At 44.6% G+C, this 9,632-nt stretch overlaps 1 pseudogene; it reads right to left on the reverse strand.

Annotated features, from left to right (window-relative positions):
- Positions 1 to 6,011: 6,011 nt before the first annotated feature.
- LOC132499525 (swi5-dependent recombination DNA repair protein 1 homolog) lies at positions 6,012 to 9,157 on the reverse strand (annotated as a pseudogene).
- Between the last annotated feature and the right edge of the window lie 475 nt (positions 9,158 to 9,632).

Here is a 9,632-nt window from a genome sequence, read left to right on the forward strand (position 1 = left end):
CTCCCTTCCCCCTGCCTGGGTGAATCAAGTTTGGGCACAAGGGGATGGAGGCAGAAACTAAATCTAAATGTGTCCTATTAAACTAGTCTTTACTGTTTGACTATATATGTGTAAGATTATAAATGGTAGGTTGGGAAAGGAGAAATAAGGTTGTTCACTACTTTCCTATCTTTTGCCCTTTCCTTTCCTTCTGGCCCATGTGTGTGCCTAGCCGGTCTACCAATAGCTTGGCAAGTCATTTATCTCTGTCCATGAATCAGGGTGTGGGGAGGGAAGTTAATACATTAAGTCTGGAGCAGGACTGAGAGCTTCCATTTTCCAGTGTGTCCTGATCCTTGGGGGCCAGAGCAGCCCCCGTCAGCCTTCCTCCCATTTCCTGAATGGAGGCTTACTGTGGTGTCAGGAGGACAGGAATCTGGAGCAGGTGGATGTGGCCTTGAAGTTTGAATCTGCCACAAACTCTTCTGTGCCCTCGGGCAAGTCACCTGACCTCTCTCAACCTCCATCTTCCTATAGATGAAAATGAGGATCATAGTAAGAATACCATGTGGGGTATGATGGTATTCCCCATCTTACTTACAGATCTCATATCATCATCATAACAAGCCCACAAGTCGTGCCGATTTAATCAGCATTTTAAAGATAAGGAAATTAAACTTCAAAGAGATTAAGTCATTTGCCCAGGATGGCACAGCTATTTCATGACCAAGCTGGGATTTGTTTTAGGTTTTTCTCCTAAGCCTATGCCCTTACCTCTCTTTGATCATCAACTTTCTCATCAATAAAAATGGGGATCGTAATAGCTAATTGTTAGTTGTGCTTTGTACGATAATTCCAAGATAAGCTCTCTTATTATTTATCCCTGAAAAAACAGAGAAGTAATCCGCCCACCTGCAGACAGTGATACAATTGGTCAAGCTTCACTATGTGTTTGCTCTGCGGTCTCATGGGGCTGGTGTCAAAACTGAATAACAATAGTTAACATTTATTGAACCCTTATACAATTTACTACAACGCTTGCTATCCCCGTTTCAAATATGGTAACTGAGGCATGAAGAGGCTAGGTCCTTGTCCAAGGCCTCACAGCTAAGAAATGGTGAAACTGAGAGGTGAACCTAGGTTCCTAACTGCTATACTAAATTTAAATGAGATAATGTATGTAAATTTTTATAATAGCTACCATCTTCTGAGCACTTACTATGTGCCAGGCATGGATCTAAACTTTTTACATGCATTAATTTATTCAGTTCTCATAATAGCCCTATGAAGTAGGTGTTATTACTCTCATTTTTACAGATGAGGAAACTGAGGCAGAGAGGTTAAATCATCTGACCCGAGTCCCACAGCTAGTGAATATCAAAGCTGAGATTGTGAACCCAGAAGTCTGTCTCCAAAGCGTGCTCACTGTAATACTATGTGTAAAGGGGCTGGGTTCCAATAAACTATTTTTTAATTTATTTTTTAATTGAAGTATAGTTGATTTACAATGTTGTGTTAATTTCTGTTGTACAGCAAAGTGACTCAATTACACACACATATACATTCTGTTTTATATTCTTTCCATTATGGTTTATCCCAGGACCAATAAACTATTGATGATGATTATTTTTCAGCAGGTGGGAAGGGAAATCTATGTCCTGGGGCCAGAAATGGAGAAGGGCGGGAGGATAGGCAGAAAATCCATCAGACAATGAAAACCTGAAAGAGGTAGCAACCTGCGCGGAGACTGAGGATTTAAGAACAAGGCAGACGATGCTTGCCAAGCAGGAGGGGAGGTCGTCTCATGTTTCTTTACACCAGGTACTACATCTGCATGGACCATGGTGGTAGTGATAAGAAGGGGGGGGGGCTTCCGTGGTGGCGCAGTGGTTGCAAGTCCACCTGGTGATGCAGGGGACGCGGGTTCGTGCCCTGGTCCAGGAGGATCCCACATGCTGCGGAGCAGCTGGGCCCGTGAACCATGGCCGCTGGGCCTGCGCTTCTGGAGCCTGCGCTCAGCAGCGGGAGAGGCCACAGCAGTGAGGGGCCCGCGTACCACAAAGAAATAAAAAAGAAGTGGGGGGATTCTGGGCGCACTGGAAGGGAGAGCCAACACGATTTGAAGGAGCTACTATTAGATGTATAGGTAGATGTAAGAGAGAAGGCAAGGATGATGGCAAGGTTTAGGGCCTGAGCATCTGTGGAAGGATGAAGCTGCCATTTGCTGAGATGGGGAAGGCTACAGGCAGATAGAGCAGGTTTGGGGTAGAAATCAGGAGTTTGGTTTTGAACATGTCAAGTAGGAGATGATGTGAGCAATCAGTAGGTAGTTGGATATATGAAGTTCCCAGGTGAGGTCTAAGCTGGAGAGTTAGACTTGGTGATTGTCAGACTGGGTGAGACCATCTTGGGAGCATTGTCTGGATGATCCAGCTCAGCCCCAGCTACCAATCTATACTAATCTCCTGCTTCCTGTCCTTGTGGCCTTTTTAGATGGCAGCTCTGCAGGAGGTAAGTAGGTGCACAATTTAAATATAAAGGTGGTGTAGAGCTGGAGATGCTGATGTCAACAAACAACCTTGCTGGAGAGGATTATGTCAAAAATTTGAAAGGTAATTTCCCATAACAAATGTGACTTTCTTTCCCGTGAATACCAGAAAAACTCATTCCAGCTTAACCAGCCATTCTTTCAATACACGCAGAGTACTCTCCACCCCAAAAAATGATTATAATGAGAAGGTACTTTACACCTTGAAAACCTCAGACACATTAAGTGTAAAGTGATTAAAAGCACAGAAATGAGTCTGAGTTAAAAGTCTGAATCCCGGGACTGCCCTGGTGGCACAGTGGTTAAGAATCCGCCTGCTAGTGCAGGGGACACGGGTTCAAGCCCTGATCCGGGAAGATCCCACATATCGCGAAGCAACTAAGCCCGTGCACCACAACTACTGAGGCTGCGCTCCAGAAGCTGTGAGCCACAACTACTGAGCCCACATGGAGCAACTAGGCCCATGCGCCACAACTACTGAGCCTGTGCTCTAGAGCTCACGAGCCACAACTACTGAAGCTCACACGCCTAGAGCCCGTGCTCCACTACAAGAGAAGCCACCACAATGAGAAGGCTGTGCACCACAAGGAAGAGTATCCCCCGCTCGCCGCAACTAGAGAAAACCCGCATGCAGCAACGAAGACCCAATGCAGCCAAAAATAAATGAATAAATAAATTTAAAAAAAGAAAAAAAAGTCTGAATCCCATACAACAAATTCCATTTTCCTCTACGTGGCACAAAATTCTTCATATACTACCAAACTTCATGTCTGAAACACATGCCACCCTGGAACAAGGGGCAAAGGACCGCACAACACTGCATTAGATATCCCTTGGGTGGATCATCTGCCACCCTCCATTCATCCATCATGACACTTAAACATACTATACTGTAGTTATCTTTTGTTTCCTTGATGCCCATATTAGATTCTCGGCTTCTTGACAAAGCTAGGGAATGTGTTTTTTCCTCCACTGAATCCCCAACACCCAGCACATAGTAACCACTGAAGTATTTGTTGAATAAACGAAGGACGAAGCATTTCAGGATTTTTCTTAGTAGGATCTCAGGCTGTTCTAGGGGTTCTGATTTGTTTGAGATTTCCCAGTGCTCCTCCTGGCTGTCTTGGAAGATTGCCATAAGCCCAGAGCAGTTCCCAAAGGAGAATGATAAACAGAACCGTGTCCTCTAACTCAGTTCTTGCCACTGAAAGTCGTGGATGGCCCTGGACCTCTGGATTTTTGGGTTGCGGACAAATGCCTCAGCACCTGCAGTTTCATTCTCCCGCTGAGGTTGCCTGTGGGTTTTTTGCGTTTTTGGAGTTTTTTGTTGTTGCTGTCTAAGCCACGCAGCATGCATGATCTTAGTTCCCTGACCATGGATGGAACCCATGCCCCGTGCCTTGGGAGTGCAGAGTCTTAACCACTGGACCGCCAGGGAAGTCCCTGCCTACATTTATAGATGTTAACACAGGAAACCCAGGGACAAGTGAGCCATCTGTTAGCCTTGCCAGGTTTGATTCAGGTGTTTTTCAAACTCAACTCACTGGAGAAAGAAGGTAAAGGAGGGGACTTCCCTGGTGGCTCAGTGATTAAGAATCTGCCTGCCAATGCAGAGGACACGGGTTCAAGCCCTGGTCTGGGAAGATCCCGCAAGCCATGAAGCAACTAAGCCCATGTGCCATAACTACTGAGCCTGTGTGCCACAACTACTGAAGCCTGCACGCCTAGAGCCCGTGCTCCACAACAAGAGTAGCCCACAATGAAGCCCACACACCGCAAGGAAGAGTAGCCCCCACTGGCCGCAACTAGAGAAAGCCTGCACACAACAATGAAGACCCAACACAGCCATAAATAAATAAATGAATAAATGAATGAATGAATGAATAAATAAAAAGAATCCGCCTGCCAATGCAGGGGACACAGGTTCGTGCCCTGGTCTGAGAAGATCCCACATGCCACGGAGCAACTAAGCCGGTGCGCCACAGCTAGTGAGTCTGCGCTCTAGAGCCTGCGAGCCACAACTAATGAAGCCTGCACGCCTAGAGCCCATGCTCTGCAAAAAGAGAAGCCACCGCAACGAGAAGCCCACGCACCGCAACGAAGAGTAACCCCCGCTCGCTGCAACTAGAGAAAGCCTGCGCGCAGCAACGAAGACCCAACGCAGCTAAAAATAAATTAACAATTAAAAAGCAAAGGAGGGGCTTCCCTGGTGGCGCAGTGGTTGAGAATCCGCCTGCCGATGCAGGGGACACGGGTTCGTGCCCCGGTCTGGGAGGATCCCACATGCCGCGGAGCGGCTGGGCCCGTGAACCATGGCCGCTGAGCCTGCGCGTCCATAACAATGAGAGGCCCACGTACAGCAAAAAAAAAAAAAAAAAAAAAAAAAAAAGCAAAGGAGGAGGCTCTGTCTGGGCACTGCTTCCTGTCCCAGCTTTAACCATGATCTATGTGTGTACTGGAGTTCTACTGCTGGGGTGATCATAAGAGCCCCTTCTCTTAAAACAGACAGTCGATCATCTCTCTTCACTGCTGTCAGGTTGTGGACACTGCATGGCATCATGAGCTCAAAGGAGGCCATCCAGATGTGCTATTTACCACAGTCATTGGGGTGAAAACCCTAAAACCCCTAGATGAGCCAGTAATTGCACTCCTAGGTATATACCCCAAAATTGAAAACAGGTGTTGCAACAAAAACTTGTACACAAAGATTCATAGATGCCCTATTCACAGTAGCCAAAAGGTAGAAGCAACCCAAACGTCCATCAGCAGATGAGTGGATAAACAAAATATGGCATATCTATATTTTGGAATTTTTTTTGACATATGAGTTTATCTACTAGACCATCCAGATGGAAATATGTGATAAATGGATGGAAACAAGGGTCATAAAATGAGAGAGGTAGGATTTTTTTTTTTTTTTTTTTTTTTTTTTTGTGCGGTACGCGGGCCTCTCACTGTTGTGGCCTCTCCCGTTGCAGAGCACAGGCTCCAGGCGCGCAGGCTCAGCAGCCATGGCTCACGGGCCCAGCCGCTCTGCGGCATGTGGGATGCTCCCGAACCAGGGCACGAACCCGTGTCCCCTGAATCGGAAAGAGGACCCTCAACCACTGCGCCACCAGGGAAGCCCGAGGCAGGCATTTTTAGACCCATTTTGGTTTAGACATTCACCAGGTTGGACTGTTTTTTAACATTTACAATAAAACTTTTTTTTTAACCACAATAAACAAAACAATGTATTAAAACTACTTCCAGGATTGTCCAAATTATTTTTTAATCATTATTAACATTTTTCATATTTATTTAAATGTTGTTTCCTTTAGCAAATTTATCCAAAATACTGAATTTTCATTTTAGAACTTGGTTTATATTTAGATAATAACAGAGTTCCTAAATTGGCTTTCATCAGCATACCTTTCTCTAAGCTCTAGTGGTTGATACCTTCTCTTCAAAATATATAAGCATCTTTTTTATTATGTTGTCATTCTCAAAGATACTCTGGAGAAAAAATTATGAATGAAACTCTTACGAATTCTTCTTCATTTCTGTTAGAGCGTAGCAATTTATCATCTTACACATAGTGATCTATCAGATGGGCGAGGCTCAGTTTCTTGTTCTTTTCAGACATAGTTGATTGCAGCTCACAGAGCAACATCTGCCTACAACTTCTTCACTTCCTTATTAACAGCTGTAACTGGGACAGGTCATTCTTTGAGTGATACATTTTGACTAGTTTTAGCCTGTGAAGAAGGTCTTCTTTCTCCTGAATCTCCACCGATTTTGCTTTTTCTTCATTTAATCCTTGTTTGGGAAGAATTCTCATTCACAAAATCATTTTGGAGACCTCTGCGTGACCCAGTATCCAGTGATTTAGATTCACTTGCATTGATATTCTTAAAAGTATTTTTCAAATGTGTATTTTCTTCTACCTCACTATGTGTTTAAAAATTTCTTGAAATTCCAGTTTTCTTCTGCTAAAGATGCTGGCTTCTCTGAAAAGATCTGATTTTTAAATTTATTTATTTATTTATTTATTTTTATACAGCAGGTTCTTACTAGTCATCCATTTTATACATATTAGTGTATCATGTCAATCCCAATCTCCCAGTTCATCCCACCACCACCACCCCCCACACTCACACTTTCCCCCCTTGGTGTCCATACGTTTGTTCTCTACATCTGTGTCTCTATTTCTGCCCCGCAAACCAGTTCATCTGTACCATTTTTCTATGTTCCACATATATGCGTTAATATACGATATTTGTTTTTCTCTTTCTGACTTACTTCACTCTGTATGACAGTCTCTAAGTCCATCCACGTCTCTACAAATGACCCAATTTCGTTCCTTTTTATGGCTGAGTAATATTCCATTGTATATATGTACCACATCTTCTATATCCATTCATCAGTCAATGGGCATTTAGGTTGCTTCCATGACCTGGCTATTGTAAATAGCGCTGCGTTCATTGGGGTGTATGTGTCTTTTTTTTTTTTTTTTTTTTTTTGCGGTATGCGGGCCTCTCACTGTTGTGGCCTCCCCCGTTGCGGAGCACAGGCTCCGGACGTGCAGGCTCCGGACGCGCAGGCTCAGTGGCCATGGCTCACGGGCCCAGCCGCTCCGCGGCATATGGGATCCTCCCAGACCGGGGCACGAACCCGTATCCCCTGCATCGGCAGGCGGACTCTCAACCACTTGCGCCACCAGGGAGGCCCGTGTCTTTTTGAATTATGGTTTTCTCTGGGTATATGCCCAGTAGTGGGATTGCTGGGTCATATGGTAATTCTATTTTTAGTTTTTTTTTTTTTATAGTGGAACTCTTTTTAAAATTTATTTATTTTATTTTTGGCTGCGTTGGGTCTTTGTTGCTGCGCACAGGCTTTCTCTAGTTGTGGCGAGCAGGGCTACTCTTCTTTGCAGTGCGTGGGCTTCTCATAGCGGTGGCTTCTCTTGTTGCGGAGCACAGGCTCTAGGCACGTGGGCTTTGGTAGTTGTGGTGCACGGGCTTAGTTGCTCCAAGGCATGTGAGATCTTCCCGGACCAGGGCTCGAACCTGTGTCCCCTGCATTGGCAGGCAGATTCTTAACCACTGTGCCACAAGGGAAGCCCTATTTTTAGTTTTTTAAGGAACCTTAATACTCTTCTCCATAGTGGCTGTGTGAATTTACATTCCCACCAACAGTGCAAGAGGGTTCCCTTTTCTTCATACCCTCTCCAGCATTTGTTTTTTGTAGATTTTCTGGTGATGCCCATTCTAACCAGTGTGAGGTAATACCTCATTGTAGTTTTGATTTGCATTTCTCTAATAATTAGTGATGTTGAGCAGCTTTTCATGTGCCTCTTGGCCATCTGTATGTCTTCTTTGGAGAAATGTCTATTTAGGTCTTCTGCCTATTTTTTGATTGGGTTGTTTGTTTTTTTAATATTGAGCTGCATGGGCTGTTTATATATTTTGGAGATTAATCCTTTGTCCCTTGATTCATTTGCAAATATTTTCTCCCATTCTGAGGGTTGTCTTTTCGTCTTGTTTATAGTTTCCTTTTCTGTGCAAAAGCTTTTAAGTTTCATTAGGCCGCATTTGTTTATTTTTGGTTTTATTTCCATTACTCTAGGAGGTGGGTCAAAATGATTGTGTTTTTTTTTGCGGTACGCGGGCCTCTCACTGCTGCGGCCTCTCCCGCCGTGGAGCACAGACTCCGAACGCGCAGGCTCATCGGCCATGGCTCACAGGCCCAGCCGCTCCGCGGCATGTGGGATCCTCCTGGACCGGGGCACGAACCCGTGTCCCCTGCATCGGCAGGCGGACTCTCAACCACTGCGCCACCAGGGAAGCCCCAAAATGATTGTTTTTTTTCATTCTTGACTTTAAGACACTTTACCACGCCATTTAATTATGGGAATTAAATGAAGATCTTGTTTTCCTTAATTGTTCTCTAGGTGTTGCACTCACAGATTGTTTTCTTGAACTATTCGTGCGGGGAGGTGATGGATTGGCACAGACCTATGGAGCGCTGGGTAAAGTCACAGCTGAGTCTGATGGACTTTCCATCTTGGAAATGAAATCTTGGTTTACCTGTGCTTCCGCCTTCCCCAGAGAGTGCGAGAGCCCATACAATGGAATTTTTTCACAGTTCTTTTCTGTGAAAAGGAATGAAGCACTGATACATGCCGCATCACAGATGAACCTTGAAAACATTCTGCAAAGTAAAAGAAGCCAGACACAAAAAGGCCTCATATTGTATGATTCCATTTATATGAAATATTGGGAATAGGCAAATCCACAGAGACAAAGCAGATTTGTGGTTGCCAGGGACTGGGGATTGGCAGGGAAAGGGAGTGACTGCTAATGGGTATGGGATTTCCTTTTAGATGATGAAAATGTTCTGGAACTAAATAGTGGTGATCGTTGCACAACATTGTAAATGTACTGAATTCCATTGAGTCGTACACTTTAAAATGGTTAAAATGGTAAATTTGTTGTTATGTGAATTTTACCTCAATTAATAGAATAACAAAAAAAAAAAAAAAGGAAAAGGAAAACAAACGAAGCGGACCCCGGGGTAGAAGAGGAAGAGGAAGAGAAAGGTGAGGAATCCAGAACACTTCTCCGAGCTTAGTGTCCTCATCCATAACATGGTGAATCTAATGCTCCCATCCCCCAGCTGGCATGAGTAATAATGTGAATGAGTGTTCCATAAAATGCTTAGCACAGTGGGCACTCAGAATAGAGGTTAATTTACTCTTTTCTCTATAAGTGTCTAAAACTAGTTGTCCCCTTTATTACCTCTGTTTCTTGTGACTGTGGTTTGTGGCTCCAGCAAGACCACCTGTTTCTCACAAGGGCTTGTTTCACTCTGTCTCACTGCATGTGGCAGCTGCCGCACTATCTGGGAGGTTGTCCTGCCTCCCGTGTTAAAGGCCAGTATGGTTCTTGGACCACTGCCACAGAATCCCCTGAGTGCTGATGTTGGGGCACCCACCTACTAAACCAGACTCTGGGGATGTTTGGTCTGGGGAAATCGGAGTAGGGGGGTCCTGCATTTTTAATGCGTTCCAGGTGATAATCAGACACATTAGTTTGAGACAACTATTTTAATTTATTCCTATCTT

Source organism: Mesoplodon densirostris, chromosome 11 (assembly GCF_025265405.1).
Source record: "Mesoplodon densirostris isolate mMesDen1 chromosome 11, mMesDen1 primary haplotype, whole genome shotgun sequence".
NCBI lineage: Eukaryota > Metazoa > Chordata > Mammalia > Artiodactyla > Ziphiidae > Mesoplodon > Mesoplodon densirostris.